At 46.6% G+C, this 17,755-nt stretch overlaps 1 pseudogene; it reads right to left on the bottom strand.

The window, feature by feature from the left end:
- Positions 1–15,581: 15,581 nt before the first annotated feature.
- On the bottom strand, positions 15,582–17,465 carry LOC117887572 (annotated as a pseudogene).
- Positions 17,466–17,755: the final 290 nt, after the last annotated feature.

Genomic DNA, 17,755 nt, shown 5'->3' on the forward strand with positions numbered 1-17,755 from the left:
CACCAGCGCTGAACAGAGTGGAACAATCACCTCCCCAGATTTACTGCTATGCTGTGGGGTCCAGAGCTGCGTTGGTCCAGTCGTGCAAAGCAGCCATCAACCTGGCTTAAAGAGACAGGTGAACGAGCTGTATGGCTTCCTTGGCTGCTTTCCCCATTTTGCTGCAAAGTGCTGTAAAGCACGCCTAGCGTACCAGTGATTCTGGTGCACACTGTTCTTTTATTTGGCCAGGAACATACCAGTGAGAGGAAGTTATTAATATGGCCCACGATGGAGCAGAGAAGAATGCAATAGCTCAAAATTAAATCTCAGTCTAAATCTGATACATTGCAATTTAAACAGTGATCGCTAAAGAAGGACATCAGTTCCACCCTGGTATTATGTAGTATTTTATATAGATTCCCAAACAATCCAAAAGTGTGCGTTTGTGGGGCATCAATATGCACATTTCAGCTCTTGGGGTAGGGGCTGCGTCTATGCATGTTTTTTTCTATCTCTGTTTTTGAATCTCTGTCCAGTGCCTGGTATATATATATCTTCCTACTGTATTTTCCACTGCATGCATCTGATGAAGTGGGTTTTAGCCCATGAACGCTTATGCTGAAATAAATGTGTTTGTCTCTAAGGTGCCACAAGTACTCCTGTTCTTTTAGCCACAAAACCTTCTCTAATCCTCCCCTCATTCTGGATTTAACCAGTAGTCCATTTGTTCCAGTCTCTTAATTCTTATTTATAGGAACATAGGCATTTCCAGACTGTAACAAACTACTTGTCCATCTCCTTCAATCACCTATCTACAGCTGTGGCCAGTATCAGCTTTGAATTAAAGGAAAGTGTAGGAAGCCCCCTAGTGGTTAATTATGCAATTACCAGCCCACAAGGAAAGTTTCCCTCCTAAACCCCAAGACTTAGAAGTTAGTTTAGGTTCCAAAGTTTGAGAGTTTATATCCTTTCCAATCATTTGGTCATTAATTCTCACCAATATATATACAAATTCCTCAGTGTGGTATTTTCATCACCACAGCATTCATTATAAAATCCACTTACCTTCATTTGTGAGAGAACAGCATAGTGTCTTTAGTTGTAAAAGTACAGGATCCGGATTTATTAATCAAAAGGATCACTTAAGCTAATTCCTCAGGCAAAGTTGCAGAACAGTGCCAGGTATTGTAGAAGACTTTTGGGTACCTCTCACTGGCTCCAGGTGTGGGGGAAAAAACGAATAAAACAAAGATAAATTAAATAGTTTGCCAGTGTCTGATAAATTTAATGAAAATGTGTTTCGAACTGAAACTGATATGATACAGGAGGCATGAATTTACAATGCTACATTGTTACAGATTTTCACGAGGTTAGACTATAAATGGGCTGGAGTTTTTGTGAACCACAGTTTTGGTCGTGTATGCATGCATAGCAATTGTTAATTTATTTTTCTTCAGCAGATTACAGAGTATTTGCTGTTTGTCCCATGATGTGAATCTGATTCACTGTCCCAGCTTCAAAAAGGTAAACACAATACACTGGACATAAGCAAAGGCTAAAATAATAAAAATGTCCATATAACACTGTGTGGAAAAGATCAATCAACTAAAAGAATAAGGGTTAAGAGTGATTCGTTCACTTCTCAGGTCCACTGCTCTATGAATAAACCCAAAGGTTCCAAGGGTTGCCTGCAAAAAGGTTTGAGATATTTCAAAGGTGGCTTTAAATCCCAGGCCTTTCTTTGGTTTGTTTTTAAATAAACTCAACAAAGGCAAAAACAACTTGTTATTTTTCAGGTCTCTCAGGGGTTTTGTCCTCTAGCCATTCAATTAAAACAAACTTGTTAGCTGAAAATATACACAATGTAAAAAGTTACTTATCTGCACCCCATGTCCCCAGGATATGACTGCTTAAAACATACTAATGTGTTTATCTTCACCATTACCTGCTCGGTAAGTAAGGATTATTATCCAAATTTTACAGATGGGGAAACTGAGGCACAGAGAGACGGTGGAACAGGGTTCTTAATCAACAACAAGCCCCCATTGTAAAAGCCACTGTACAAACCCAGATGATGATGATGATGAGCAGAGTCCCTGTGTTGGGAAACTACAGTTTAATAAGCAGAACAGACAAAAGGTGGGAGAGGAGAAAGAGTTGAAGGATGAAATTAAATTATGACACCACTCAAGAGTATTGTCTGGTTACCATTTATTATATGGATTATTCTAACACCTAAAGGCACACTGGGCTGGGCCCTGCTTTAGTCTCTGCCCTGAAGATCTTAGTCTACATAGACAAGACAAAGAAAAGGCAGGAAAAGAGATGGCTATTATCCTCACGTTACAGATGGGGAGATGGGGCACAAAGAGATGGAGTAACTTGCTCAGTGTAGCACAGGGATTTGGAGGTAGAGAGGATGCAGGAATGGATGGACCATGGGTCTCACTCAGTGCATCAGTTCTTATATTCCTTACTGAACCCAGCTTTATTGAGTTCCAGCCCAGTGTCTTAACCAAAAGGCCATCCTGCTTCAAAGGGGTTTTTCTTTAATCTACTTTTACTTACATTTATTCTGGATTATTATTAATTAATTTCAGTTGCCAAGAAATTATGGGGACAGATCTTACAAAAATGTGAGAAATCTCATCTCCCATTGCTGCCAGCATTTCACAACAGATGCTTGCCAAAAGGCCAGAGAGCTGGTATGATAGCATTCTGGTGATAGACACAGGCAAAATTTTTCAGACAAAACTCTTTTTCACTAAAAAAACCAAACAAACAATTTGGATCAAGTGAAACATTTTGCATATTCATGTCAATTTTGCCAAATTGTTTCACTCAAAACTACAAAAACTAGACTACAACATTAAGAAAAAAATTTAATATAAATCAAATTCTGTTTCGATAGTTTCAAAATGATTTTTTGATTCAAAATGAGATTTTGTTTCAAAGATCCCTTCAAAAAAATTTAGTGTTAAAAAAATAAGATCAGAATTAAAACAAAACATTTTGGTTTTGGGGTCAGATGAAATGATTTGCTTGACCCAAAAGAAATTTTTTGACTATTTATTTTGCCAATTTTTTTGAAATATCATTTTGGGATGATCCAAAACTATGTTTTCCCCCCAATCTTTCAAAATGACCAATGAACCAAAAAAATCAGTTACTCACACAGCTCTCACTGGAATTGTCTTCATGCACAGGGATCCTCAGGTGGCATCAAGCCAAATTGACCAACTTTGTACCATCCTCTCCTGCTCTTCCCCACCATAGTGGGGAGATATTCTAGGGTTAAGAGGTCTCAGGTTTGAAATGCTTTGTTTGCTGGTGACCTTGGCCATTAGAATGCCTTCCCCAGCCCTATGGAGCATAGCAGAGGGCATAGCTCAGAATAGCCCTGAAGCTGCTGCTGTAATAAGAATAATAATCTTATTACCTCTGTATAAATCCCTGGTACTCCCACATCTTGAATACTGTGTGCAGATCTGGTTGCCCCCCTCTCAAAAATATATATATTGGAATTGGAAAAGGCTCAGAAAAGGGAAACAAAAATTCTTAAGGCTATGGAACAGCTTCCATATGAGGAGAGATGAATAAGGCTGGGATGAATAAGACGAGTAAGGGGGGATGTGATAGAGGTCTATAAAATCATGACTGGTGTGGAGAAAGTAAATAAGGAAGTGTTATTTACTCCTTCTCACAACACAAGAACTAGGGGTCACCAAATTAAATGAATAGGCAGCAGGTTTAAAACAAACAAAAGGAAGTATTTTTTCACACAACGCACAGTCAGCCTGTGGAACTCATTGCCAGAGGATGTTGTGAAGGCCAAGACTATAACAGGTTTCAAAAAAGAATTGGATAAGTTCATGGAGGATAAGTCCATCAGGATGGGCAGGAATGGTGTCCCTAGCCTCTGTTTGCCAGAAGCTGGGAGTGGACAACAGGGGATGGATCACTGGATGATTACCTGTTCTGTTCATTCCCTTTGAAGCATCTGGCATTGACCACTGTTGGAAGACAGGATATGGGGCTAGATGGACCTTTGGTCTGACCCAGTAAGGCCATTCTTATGATTTTATTTTAATTTATGCCTCTGGGATGGAGAAGCACAAAGGCAGGATAAACAGTAAAAGGGGAGCTAATCTACTCAGGGACAGCCTGGCCAGAGTTGTCAGGAAGACGCTAAACTAATAACAAAAGGGGAGGGTTAAAAGAGGCAATTTTAAAATCAAGATGGTTTGTTTTTTCGGAAAGATCTGCTCTGGGAATTATTTGGGGGAAGTTCTCTGGCCTGTGTTCTACAGGTAGTCCGACTAGATCAATGTTCCACGGAAAGGGGCTAGGTGGGTCATGCATGCCCCGGGGCAGTCCCCTGTCCCCCTGCTCTCTCAGTTTCCCTGGGCAGTAGGCAGCAGTGCTCTGTTGCCTGAATCCCTTTCCCCACACTGCCACCTGCTGCATGTGGATCGGGGGGGGGGGGCGGGGGAAGCACCACTGGGACACATGCAGGGCGGGGACAGTCTGCTGATTGTCCGTTCACTGGCTCTGGCTGCCTTGGACCCCACTCTCACCTCCCCTGGCCATCAGGCACTGGAGTGGGGAGAAGAATCTGGGCAGCTGCAGCAGTGTGGAGGAAGTGGCTGGAGCCAGCCACATGGACGGTTGGCAGCCTGGTAAGGATCATGGCCTGGCCATGGGCAGGGCTGGCTTTAGGACCTGCAGGGCCCGATTCGAATACCCAGCAGTGGTCCTGGTCTTCAGCGGCACTGAAGGACCCCCCCCCCCCCGCCACCAAAATGCCGCCGAAGACCCGGAGCGGACTGCCGCCGGGTGAGTAAAATAATTAAAAAGGCACGTTAGGCGTGGGGCCCGATTCTGGGGAATCGGGGGAATTGGCCTAAAGCCGGCCCTGGCCATGGGGAGAGAGGATCAGGCTGGTGCTGGAAGAAGGGGCAGGTTTGGGAGAGTGAAAGCAAAGGGCTTGGAGGCTGGGCCAGGGGAAGCAGGAGGCTGGGGAGGGGAGGGGGAAATATGGGGCTGGAGAGGGGGGAGCAGGGGTAAGGGTGGATCCCCCCAGAAGAGAAAATGTAGTTGTGGGGTCGCCTTATTGAAAAGTTTGAGAACCACTGGACTAGACAATCAAAGTGATCCCTCCTGGCTTTGGAATCTATGCATAGATGTATCTATGAATAATGCAAACCCCCCACCAATGCACCTTCTCAGGTCCTGCACCAAGTGTCTCTCAGCCATATCCAGCAAGCTAAGAGGAGGGGAATGGAAGGCCTCAAACATAAGCCCTTGTATCAGAGGCCTGGTATGAGGCCTGCAGCCCAGGCTAAAGTAGTGGTCCAAGCTTTGATGATATAAAGCAAAGCCAGGCTGTGAGCAAGAGGCAGGCCCTACTCACAGAATCTGTTAAGAACAGGGCTGATATTGCAGAAACACACACTCCTAAGAGGTGCTAGGCACAAAACACAGATGCAAACACATTCCAGAAGGGTGGCACTAGAACACCTCAATACCAACCCATTCCCCAAAGAGAACAGGAGCATCCTGACCCATCCTAAAGAAAAGGTCAGGATGACAGTGTGATTGATAGAGATGTTTTGATCAAACCAAAATGTACAAAGTAATGGGTGTCACCTAAATACGTCTGAGGGTGGCACCTTGCCACGTCAGAGGAGCAATACGTAACTTGTTTGTATCGGTGTATAAAGAGGGGTCTCAGAGGGAGTGTCTTTGGCCAGCCGAGGAGGGAATGGAAAGTCCTGTCATTCACTGCGCCGCATCCACAGTCACGGGCATACATGTCTTAGCATCCCCGTAGAGTTTGCAGGATATTTATACCATGCTTCGACAACAATAAACCTGGCAGGGTGCCTTAGTACTCAATGGATCTTGTGGTCATTGGGCAGTTCACTCGAGGCCTGCTGTGCCAGCTGTCTGCGCAGAGATGAACACACACGCAGCCAAACATCTGATGACAGGGAGGGGGGAGTAGAATGGTCCATTGGAATTGCGGCACGGAAGGGCACTGGTCCATCGTGAAACTTTGGAGCTCTTTCCCTCTGTTTGACATACCACCTCTCCACACTCCCCCACCGCGGACAACATCACAAATGGAACAGTAACAAGTCCACAGGACAGCGCTTCTCTGGAGATGTCTGTGTTATCATAGGTTTGGAGAACCCTGATTTTGAAGGATTTAGGTGAAGGTACCGCATGAGGGCAGCAAAGTGACTGGATAGTAAGAGTAGGTTGCAGTGTCCAAGGACAGATTCTGCAGAGTTTCTCAACCATGTGGGTCATGACCAAAAACTGGCTTGCCAGAACATGCCAAAGGGTAACATGGGGAGCTGCAGAGAAGGTTCGATCTGCACTGACCCCACAGCAGCACCTCCTGCAGCGCCCATCCCACAGTGCTGACTGGTCTCGGCTCCCCAATCCAGGCCTTGTAAAATGGTACATGGGAGTCGCAGCGCTGCTCAGGTTGGGCCTGCCCACCCCGAGCCATGTTCCAACCCTGGAGATCACAGTGCCTGGAGCAGGGAGCCAAGACCAGCCAGCTCCATGGGACGGGAGCCGTGACGTTGTTTCTTGCCCAGGATCTGTTCCTGACCTTTATTAAAAATAAACATGTAAATATCTTAGCCTTACTCATGGTGTACTTATTTAGTATTTATTACATTATTATAGATAATATATACCATGGAGAAGAAGTGTTTAGTAAGCCAAATGTTTTTTGCACTAAAGCTGTTTACTGTGTTGCAACAAGCCATCAAGGTTTACAATGGATCCTGAGCTCCGGAGATTGAGTCCCACTTAGATTCTATGAACTTTGGCTTCTTTACATTTTAGAATGAAGGAAACATCTCCTTGTTAGAAGGGGCAGTAGCTAAAGGGTTAATCACCCCATGCAAAAAAAAAAAAATCACTGGCTAATCTAATCAAGTTTAAAAAAACAAACCCAGTCATAACTTGGCAATTGGATGTAAATTTGTCAGGGACTTGAACTATCCCAAAGATTCCCCTGGGGCAGCTATCTCACAAAGGACATCCACTAACGTTTCATTAACTGGGACATTCTCTCCAGAGTTTCCATTGTGAAGCTTTTGTTTGGTGAATAAAATAATGCAGTTGGCTGGGTCCAAATAAATAATCATGAGTATTAGTAACGTCAATGTTTTGGAGGCATACAGGTAAACAAACGATAATTAGGTCTTGGTGGGGCCTTACTGAAGACTTTATGTCTTAAGGGTTACTAAGAACATTCTTGTTACACAAAAAGTTGGAGGTGGCACTTTGGGGTTTTCAGCTGAAGCAGAAAGAAACCCAGGAAAATAAAACAAAACGGTTTTATTCAGTATTTTTAACAGCCAGATTTTCTAACTTTCGATCTAAAGTACCTGTATGGCTACCTTGACCATAATATTTGGGCACCTCACAACAACCTTTCATGTGTTTATCCTCACACTATCGCTGTTAGGTAGGGAAGTGGTACTACCCCCATTTTACAGATCGGGAACCAGAAAACAGAGAAATTGCAAGTACGTCTATTCCGCAATTACAAGGTGTGAATGCAGCCCGAGCGGACATACCTGAACTAGCTTCAATCTGGCTAGCTCAGGTTTCAGAACAGTGACGCCCCAGCAGGGCGAGTTTCAGCACAGACTGTACAAAGCCAGATGGAACCCTGGGACATTACTCACCGGGCTAGACCATGCTGAAGGTCACAATGTCGGGACTTCAGTGCTCCGGTACCTGAGTTAGCTAGATGAAAGGTATCTCAGATAGGTCTGCTCATGCTTCAGTCATATCCTGTGACTGCAATAGAAACATACCCTTAGTGAGCCTCCCAGCATGGGTGGACAGACTTGTGTTAGTGCATGAAAAATAGCAGCATGGACATTGCAGCACCAGGACAGGCTCCAGCTAGCACCCAAGTCCAAACCTGCCTAACCCCCAGGATCTGAGCTTGGATGAGTAGCTAGGGTCTCCACTGGAGCCGCAATGGCCATGTGGCTATTTTTAGTGTGGTATCTTGAGCGAAGCTAATGTGAGTCTGTCTAACTATGCTGGAAATCATGTTCCCAGCAGCGGTGTAGACATACCCCAACAGACTTGTCCAAGCATACAAAGGAAGTCTGGGTTGGAGCAGGGGTTTAAATCCAGCCCTCTTATATAGTAGGCTAGAACCCTAATAAACATACTTATCTTTAGAGAGACAAGGTGGGTAAGGTAATATCTTTTATTGGACTAACTTCTGTCAGCAGGGCCGGCTTTAGGCCGATTCAGCCAATTTGGCTGAATTGGGCCCCGCGCTAAGAGGGCCCTGCGCCGCAGCTCTCCACACCACCCCCAACTCACTTCCCCCTCCTCCCCTCCGCTGAATGCTCCGCCCCCTGCTCCTCCCCCTCCCCTGCTTCCCGCGAATCAGAGGTTCGTGGGAAGTCTGAAAAGAAGCAGGGGAGGACAGGCAGCACCAGGTAAGCTGGGGTGGTGGGGGGTGCGAGAAGGGCTCCGGGGAGGCGCGGCGTGGCGCGGCCCAGTCCAGCCCCGGCCGAGCAGTTCCCTCCGGCCCCGGTTCTGGCCAAGTGTGCCGGCCCGGCCCCAGCCGAGCACCTATGGCCCTAGCGGCTCCGGCCCTGCTCGGCTCTGGCCCCCACGGCACGGCTCAGCGCGGCTTGGGTCCAGCCCGGCCCCCGCGGCGCGGCTCGGGTCCGGCCCGGTTCAGCCCCGCGGCTCGGCTCGGGTCTGGCCCGGCACCGTGGCTCGGCTCCAGCCCCCCGGCCCGGCCCCCGCGACTCGCCTCAGCTCTGGCTCCCCGGCTTGGTTCCGGCCGCCGAGCGGCTCCAGGCCGGACCCAAGCCCCACGATCCCAGCCGGAGCTCCGGCCAGAGTGTGGCTCGATTCCTGGGGGCGGGGCTTGCGGCAAGCCTCACCCCCAGGAAGCGGGCCCCGCTCTTGCTAAACCCGGCCCTGTCTGTCAATGAGAGAGACAAACTTTGGAGCTCACCCAGTGCTCTTCTTCAAGTCCTGTGTAAGCTCGAAGACTTGTCTCTCTCACCAACAGAAGTTGGTCCAACAAAAGCTATTACCTCATCCACCTCGTCTCTCTAATATCCTGGGACCAGCACAGCTACCACACTGCAGATATATATTTGTCTTTTTTATTTGGGCATAAGCTTTTGTGGGTAAATCTGTTAGTCTTTAAGGTGCCACCGGATTCCTCATTGTTTTAGTGGATACAGACTAACACAGCTACCCTTCTGATATTTATCTTTGTTTATTTGGTCTGTTGAGAACCTTTTGAGGAGGGCAAAGCTGTCTGGAATTCGATTATAGCTCACAATGAGGGTGCTATCTCTGCCTTACCTATATAAGGTGTTCACTACCGCAAATTATGGTACTTAACTTTTAAAGTACAGCTAACAAGCAATTCATTGAGTATACTGATTTATTTCCATATGCTCCATTGTTGATAATAGACTGCAGGATGACATGTATTTGACCACTATAAAATTCAGGTTAGGAAAATGTACTTGATAAGTAATTATTTTTATCAGTGCAACTGCAACCAACTATTTATAGACAGGTTGTTGCATGCACAGTCATTCTTATATCTCTCTATCTATCTATCTACAGTGAAAACTGTGTTATTCATCACTTTATCAACCTGAAAGCTCTATTCACCGACATTTCTGATATCTCTCAATACAAATCTTCAATCTAGTAACTGGGACTAATATACTGCCCAGGAGGTTATGCAATTGCACATTCTGCACTCTACTTTTACACAAAAGAGGCAGAAGACAAGTAAGCAAAGTGCTCTCAGGGATTTATTCAAAAATCCAGCTTCCAGGGTGTGTCATAGCGTCATTACAGATTCAGCCCAATCTCCTACACCTACAATGATAATTGATGATAATGATGACCCTGAGGCCCTGCAAGGAAAGATTAAATTATGTTCAGTATAGTTTTAGTGCTAAGTGTATTTTTAGTGATCTGGGTGTATGCCATGCGCTGCCCATATTGATATGTAGTGTCATAAGAAACTACTGAAAAGTTTGGGGACCACTGATTTATCTATCTATCTATCTATCTTAGTGTAGTGTCCCAAAGATTTGCATTTCCTGTGTAATGTGCCTTCATTACAACTGATCTTCACTGTGGTAGATGTAGCTATATTGAATGGCGGAAGGACTAGATGCAGGTGGCCACAGTTCACACTACCATATGAAGCAAGGTGCAGATATACCTAAAGGGATCAGGGATCCCTTCTTTCTGTTTGAGTTATGTAGAGAGACAAGCTGGGCAAGGTAATATCTTTCATTGGGCAGACTTCTGTTGGTGAGAGAGACAAACTTCCACCAAGAGCTCTTTTTCAGGTCCAGTAAAGGTACTCAGGTTGCCTCAGTAGAGGACCACAATGGTGTGTTCTTGCCAGGGGACACTGCAATTTTATAGCCCCGCAGCCCTAACCCCGCATGCCTGAGTCAGCTGACCTAGGCCAGCCAGGGGTGTTTTATTGCAGCATAGACATACCCTTTGAGACCTCCCAGTCAGTTTTTAATCCATTTAATGTGTGCTGTTTTGATTTGTATCATTCTAGTTTCCTATTGTATCCGCAAAGGGGTACACTTACAAGCGGGAGGGGGATCAACAGGGCTCTCTCAGCTGGCCGAGGTGCAATGAGCTGGCACTCTAGGCATGAGGCACAGAAGTCTGCCATGTCTCGGTAGATCCCTGGCCAAAAGAACCGGGATAAAATCCAGGCTACCATCTTTTCCCTTCCAAGGTGCCCAGCCGCGGGTATGGCATGGGCGAGTTGCATAACCTCCCTCCAGTACAGTCGGGGCACCAAGAGTTGATGTCAAACCTCTTCAGTCGGTTGGTCTTTCTCTATGACAGATGGTCACCTTGAATCTCAAAGCGTGGGAACTGTCCTGCTTGGTGAGGTTCAACAGTCTCCCCCTTCACCGCTGCCACCTAGGCATATGCCCAACTCAGGATGTCGTCAGCCTGTTGCACCTCCACAAAGTCAGAGAGGTGAGTCAGGATCTCCAATTCGGGTAATGGGGGGAGCTCCCCTCCTGGTTGGGAAGGGGTCTGGTTGGCCTGGGTTGACGCTGAGGACTGGGAAGTCCCTTCAGCAGGGTCAGCAACCTCCCCTTCCCCCGCAAGGGTCGCAGCTTCAGGCCAGCCAGTGGCCAGAGGCAGGGGCCCTTGGCTGTCGGACAGGGGTCCCACCAGTTTGGCTAACAATTCCCCAAAATACTTCAAGTCCCTGCCTAGGGTAGGCCAGTGTCAGGGCCAGACCGACCATCGGAGGCTTTTCACATCTCCTCACCATTAAAGTCACTTAGGGGCTGGGATTAGGCACCACTGTACTTCGAACCAGGGTCTGGGCACACGCTGACTAGTAGATTCATTACTTCTCTCCCATTTACCCGCAGCAGGATGGTCAGTTTTGCTGGTTCCCTGGGGGGTGCTCATACTCACAAAGTCCAGACCTTCCCAAAGCTTCATTCCATGTACAGACAGTCTCTGAACCAGTGCCCAGAATGACCACACGTGAAACACGGGTCCTGATCTTGGGTGGCGCATGGGGTTTCCTGCCTGGATACCCATTTGGTCTGGTCATGATGGGTCTCCCCGAGTTCTGGGCCAACCAAGGGCTCTGTCTGGGCCTCTGGTGGACCTGTGGTCTCCTGAGCTGGAGTGCAGGTAAACGGCTCTGGACCTCTGGGTTGGGAAGCCCTGGCATCCCTAAATCCTCGAGTCCTCCGGAGCTTTGGTAGGGAGGGAGGAGGCCAACGTTCTTCACGATCCTGGGGTCCATGGGTAGTACCATCCTTTAGGGGCACAGGGGTCTTGGTTCCAGCTGACCCTGAAGGGGGCATCATCATGGGGGACTTGCTGGCTAGGTAGTTCTCCAAGAGCTGGATGGCATCCGTCATGGTGTCAGGGTGATGCCACAACATCCACTCTCTTCCCCCAGTGGGTAGGATCTGGACAAACTGCTCTAGCAGGACCTGCTCAGTGACCTGCACCCCCATCTTTGCTTCTGATTTGAGCCATCTCCAGAATGAGTTGTGCAGCTTCTGGGCAACAGGCAAGGTCGGGCTCCTGGCAGGTATCGCTCTCCCTGGAAGTGTTGCTGGAATGCTTCCTCTGAGATATCTAGGATGTCGAGGATCGTTGCCTTAACTTGGGCATAGTCCTGAATGGCGGTGGGGTCTAACGCATGGTATGCAGTCTGTGGCACCCTGGTTAAGTATAGGGCCAGCACTGCAACCCATTAGTCTCGGGGCCAATGGGTTACTGTGGCCACCCACTCGAAAGTCTCTAAGAAAGCCTCAGGATCATCGTTGGGCCTCACTTTGGCAAGCCTAATAGGGGCAGGGTTAGGCAGCTCGGCTGGAGCAGCGGGTCACAAAATGGATGTGACTTGTTGGACCAGCTGCTGCTGCTGTTGGGCTGCCAATTCGTGAACTAACTGTACTGCTGCATGGCCATCCACTGCAGGAGTTGTTGTTGTTGCTGTTAATGGTGGGTGTTTTGCTCGGCCATCCATTTCAGCAGCTGTTTCATCTCCATTCAAGGGTTTGTACTCAGGACTTTTTTTTTTTTATTCCCTTCAGCAGGGACTAGATCAGTGCCTGCATTCTCCACCATTTGTGATAGGGCCTTCAGTGGCCGGACAGCCGAGTGGCTAGCTCGTTGGCTGGGGGGCTGTAAGAGGACCTGTGTCGCGCAAACCCCTAAACAGGGGAAATGGACCTTTCTTCCATCCATGAGCGAGGGTTCAGAACCTGTTTTCCTGAGCTGCTCCCCATGCAAGTCCTTTTAGTTTGGGGCGTGGCCCTGCTAGTCCAGTTTTCATGCAGTTGGGGCTTATCTGAAGATTCTCCTTGGCAGGGGAAGACTTACTTGCCTCCAGTGGCTGTGTTGGCAGGCCGGTTGCTGGTCTGTGCCTTCAGAAAGGTATACAGAGAGCTCCTGCCTCTTTGCCAGTCAGCTCCTGACTGAGCCAGACTCTCTTCTTTTCTCTCCCCTCCAGGCCTGGCATTGGCTGCAGGTATAACGGGATGGGGCTAGGTGAGCCCACTGGTTTTCTTTGACCCCTGCTGTGCCCAGCAGCAATCTCTCTGCTCCTTCACACCCTTCTTTAATTCTTTATTAATAGTGTCCTGTATCAGCCACTCCATTAATATTTCCCAGATCGATGTCAGGCTGACAGGCCTACAATTACCTAAGTGATCCCATTTACTCTTTTTAAAGCAGACTTTCAGTCTTCTGGAATTTTTCCAGTGTTTCAAGAGTTATAGAAAATCACCATTAATGGTCTAATGAACTCCTCAGCCAACTCTTTTAAATCTCTTGGATGCAAGTTTTCCACATCTGTTGACTGAAAACCACCTAACTTTAGTAGCTGCTCTTTGACATCTTCACAAGATACTATTGGAAAGTCTCATCATCATATGATATGATGACAGTATCTGTTTTTTTTTCCTAATATAGAACAGAAATATTTATTGAACGTTTGCCTTTTCTGCATTATTATTGATAATGATATTATTATTTCCATTTAGTAATGGTCTAATACCATTATTAGGATTCTTTTAGTTCCTAATACTTAAAAACTTCTTATTGTTCTTAATTCTGCTGGCCGTAGATTTCTCCTAGTGTCCTTTTGTTTACCTTATCAATTTTCCACATTTTCTAGCTTTTAATTTATGTTCATTACTATCAACTTTCCATTTCTTCCATTCATTATATATTATTTTCTTCTTTTTGTATCTCACTTCCCCTCAGAACCATGGCCCATGTTGTTGTTGTTGCTGTTTTTTAAACCAGTGTGACCTTTTTCATTGATTGTGTTCTTAAACAGTTCCCAATGATCATTTATACTATTCTGTTTAAATTCTTCCTCCCAGCTAATTTGTTTCATAATTGTTTTTAGAATTGTGAAATTTGCCCTTTTAAAGCATCAAGTATCTAAAGTATTGGTTGTGTCTTTATTCTCTTGGCACATAACAAATGTGTTCAAGTCAAAATCACTTGTGTTTAAGCTACCACTAAATTTCAATTCTGTGATCAGTTCCTTTTTATCTGTCATGAAAAGGTCTAATCAAGTAATGTTATTTTGGACCTAGAGTGCCACTCCCCCTCCCATGTTTTACACTTGATTGTTCCTAAATAAGTTCTAACCATTGATTTTAACATTCCAGTTATGTAAATCATGTCCCCAGGTTTGGTAACTCCAGGGGCTGGAAAGCTTTGCTATTTTAAACAGCATGGGTCATTTTTTTCCTGTATTACTAAACTTTATGTATTTTAAGAATTGTGAAAGTCAAACGAATCAACACACACACTGGTTTTTTTATTTACCCAAGAGAAAATAATTTGATTCTCATACAGGAGGGGAAAGCTGTTCACTGAGATGTTTAACCTCCTTCCCGCAATCATTCACCCTATGGGGTATTGATTTGGCCTAATCCCCTCTTCCTGAGACCAGAAGAATTTCTTGCAGCATAAAATGGAGGGGGAACCCCCAAATCTGCTGCCATTTCGTATGAACATTCAACAGCTGAAAAAAAAGGGACCAGGTTTGAGAGGGTGCGAGATCCCTATTTGAGTCAAATCTGAGGACAAAGTTGATCAGAGGAGGGTAAACATCCTCCTTTTCTTCATTCATCATGTGGGAAGAGAACTCAAGCCCACTGTTTCCCTCCAAAAGCAGATGTAGCTGCATTTTAAAATGGGAGGGGAAAAAAAAGACCACAAAGTGAGAGAGTTTCTTTCCCTATATTCAGCAATTAAAGAGAAAAATGGCCAAATCTTGCAGGATTTTATATCAATATTCCATAATTTAGCAGGAAAGGTGCTTGATTCGACGTGTCCCAAAATGGAGGGAAATTTATATCGATATTCAATAAAGAGAAAATCTGAGACAATTTTAGATCAATATTCAGTAATTAGAGAGAAAAGAGGCAAAATCTGAGGGGAAAGTTGATTATAATGGGCTTAACACCTTCACTAACCCTGTCCACTATTTGGAGCAATGATTGACACCAGCTATTTTCCTCCAAAAGCCAAAGTAGCTGCAGTTTAACATGAGAAGGGAGAAGAAACCCCAAAACTATCCATATCTGAGAATTAAATAGAGAAGGGGCAGCGTTGGTGGTGTTTTTAGATCAATATACAATCAGAGAGATTTTATGTTGGGGGGATGTCTGGATCTGGTACAGAGAGATGACTCTCAGATGCCCCCATTGCTTTGCCTCCTCCATGCAGAGCCAGCTTTGTTCATGGATGGATCCAAGGAAGGAATCAGTGCGGTGCCCAACACCGTCCACCAGGCCTTGACAAGCTTGTCTAGGGCTCATGGTGAGTGACCTTTGGTTTCCCAGTCCCAGCACCATATGTGTACATGAACAGAGAGATTAAAATGCAGACCTCCTAGATGGGAAAGGCTCCATATCCGATAGCCTGGCCCCCTGAGCCTGCCGGTCCCCTGGCCTGAGACTGGATCAGAGCTGCCGCCCCACAGAGAACCAAGCCAGCCAGTCCAAACACATTTTTCTGTCTTATGTCCTTTTACCCAGAATTAGCCACCCCAGCACCCTCCTTAAGGCCCCGTGCACCTCCTTGTTCCTCAGCGTGTATATCAGGGAGTTGAGCATGGGGGCGATAATGCCATAGAAGAGGGAGACCAACTTGCCCTGGTCCTGGGAGTACCTGGACAGAGGCTGTGGATACATGGAAATGGCCGTTCCATAGAGGTGCGACACAATGGCCAGGTGGGAGGCTCAAGTGTTGAAGTCCTTGTGCTTGCCATAGGCTGAGTGACTTGTGGGAGGGATAGCTCAGTGCGTTGTGCATTAGCCCGCTAAACCCAGCGTTGTAAGTTCAATCCTTGAAGGGGACATTTAGGGTTTTGGGGTGAAAAACATTGGTCTTGTTAGTGGAGACTGGACTTGATGACCTTTCAAGGTCCCTTCCAGCTCTATGAGATAGGTATATCTCTGTATATTATTATTATTTAATCCTCAGCACGGCAGTACTGATGTAGCCATAGGAGACCAGGATGAGGCCCAGTGGCACCAGCTGGAAGATCACACTGACAGCAAATGCCTGGGCCGCATTGTCAGAGGTGTTGACACAGGCTAGCTTGCGCAGGGCCAGCACCTTGCAGAAGAAGTGGTCAACCCAGTCCTCTCCGCAGTGGGGCAGCCACACGGTCAGGCTGGTCTGCAGGATGGAGTTACCAAAGCTGTTCAACCAGACGGTGGCCACCATCTACAGGCAGAGGTGGCAGCTCATGACGATCGTGTAGCGCAGTAGGTGGCAGGTGGCAACGTAGCAGTTGTAGACCATCATGGCCAGCAGGAGGCACTCAGCACCAGCCAGCGAGAGGAAGATGTAGCCCTGGGCCACACAGCCGGCCAGGTGATGGACTTGTAATTCACCAGCATCTGAGAAATGCTGCTGGTGGTGTAGCAAAGATCCAAGAAGGAGAGGTTGCTAAGGAAGAAATACATAGGGGGGGTAGAGACTGGGTTCCAGCCACAAAACAACGATAATGGCCAGGTTCCCCACCAGGTTCAGGACGTACAAGACCAGGAAGACCACGAAAAACAGCATCTCCAGACATGGCTGGTCAGAGACCCCCAGTAGGATAAACTCCCACTGGGAGCTCCCGTTCCCTCTTTCCTCCTGCAGGGAGGAAGGACAAAGATAAGGATGAAAGGAGCCCCAATAGCCATACACAGGAGGGTCAGATTCAAGGGCAGCCCCATTTGCTCTGAATGAAGCATGCCCACTTGTGACTTTGTCATAGAAAATCTGGGCCAGTTGGGTGGAGGTCAGATCCTTCTGCCAGGGAATGGCTTTGTCGCAGAAAAGTGGTTCTGTGGCGCTTAGTGACAAAGGAGGATCCATATGCTGGGGAATCAAAGTATCCTAGAAAACTGGATCTGTGGGAGTAATAGGTTACATGTGCCAATAAATGGATTTGTCATTGAAAAGAGATGCTTAGATTGTAAGGTCTTTGGGACATAGGGCATTTTATTATGATTCTTATTCTGTATTTATACAGATCCTAGTCGTGACTGGGGCTCCTAACTGTGACTCCAGTTTTATTCTTATCTATAATAATAATATGCCACAAAATTAAATCATAATGGATCTGTGGCAATTGATGGCAGTCATAGGATACTGTAACAGGGCCCTCTACCTCCCAAAATCCCCCTCATGGCCAGGGTTGGCTCTGTGGCGCCTTGCCTCTCTTTCTCCTCTTCAGGAGCCCTTAAGAAATCCACACAATCTTTCTTATGACTTTCTGGGGTTCATTTAATAACAGAAACAGTTGAAAAGAATCCTCCAAGTCCCAAAAGAATGTTCATCACAACAACTCAAAAGTTCATATTCAGCTTTGGAGTGTTCTACCACACCTGGGGCTCTTCTTCCATCCCGGTAAGCACTTCATAAAGCCACCACTCCCAGCCCTTCCGAGCTGGAGCTCAACTTCTGGCTCTGGTTTCCAGGCCCCATCCCCTCTCCCAATCAGGGTCCTCTGTAAGGGCCTCTTACTCACTGCTGCTCTTCTCTGCCACAGCTTCCACCTCCTGTTCCCTTCCCCACTGGCTCTTTATCGGGAACACCTGTCCGCTGTCAGGCCTTGTCAAGGCTGTTAATGAGCCACAGGTGAGCAGGAGTAGTTTCCTCGTAAAGGGCTCAGTTCACCCTGTGACACATCTGG

Source organism: Trachemys scripta, chromosome 14, assembly GCF_013100865.1.
Source record: "Trachemys scripta elegans isolate TJP31775 chromosome 14, CAS_Tse_1.0, whole genome shotgun sequence".
NCBI lineage: Eukaryota > Metazoa > Chordata > Testudines > Emydidae > Trachemys > Trachemys scripta.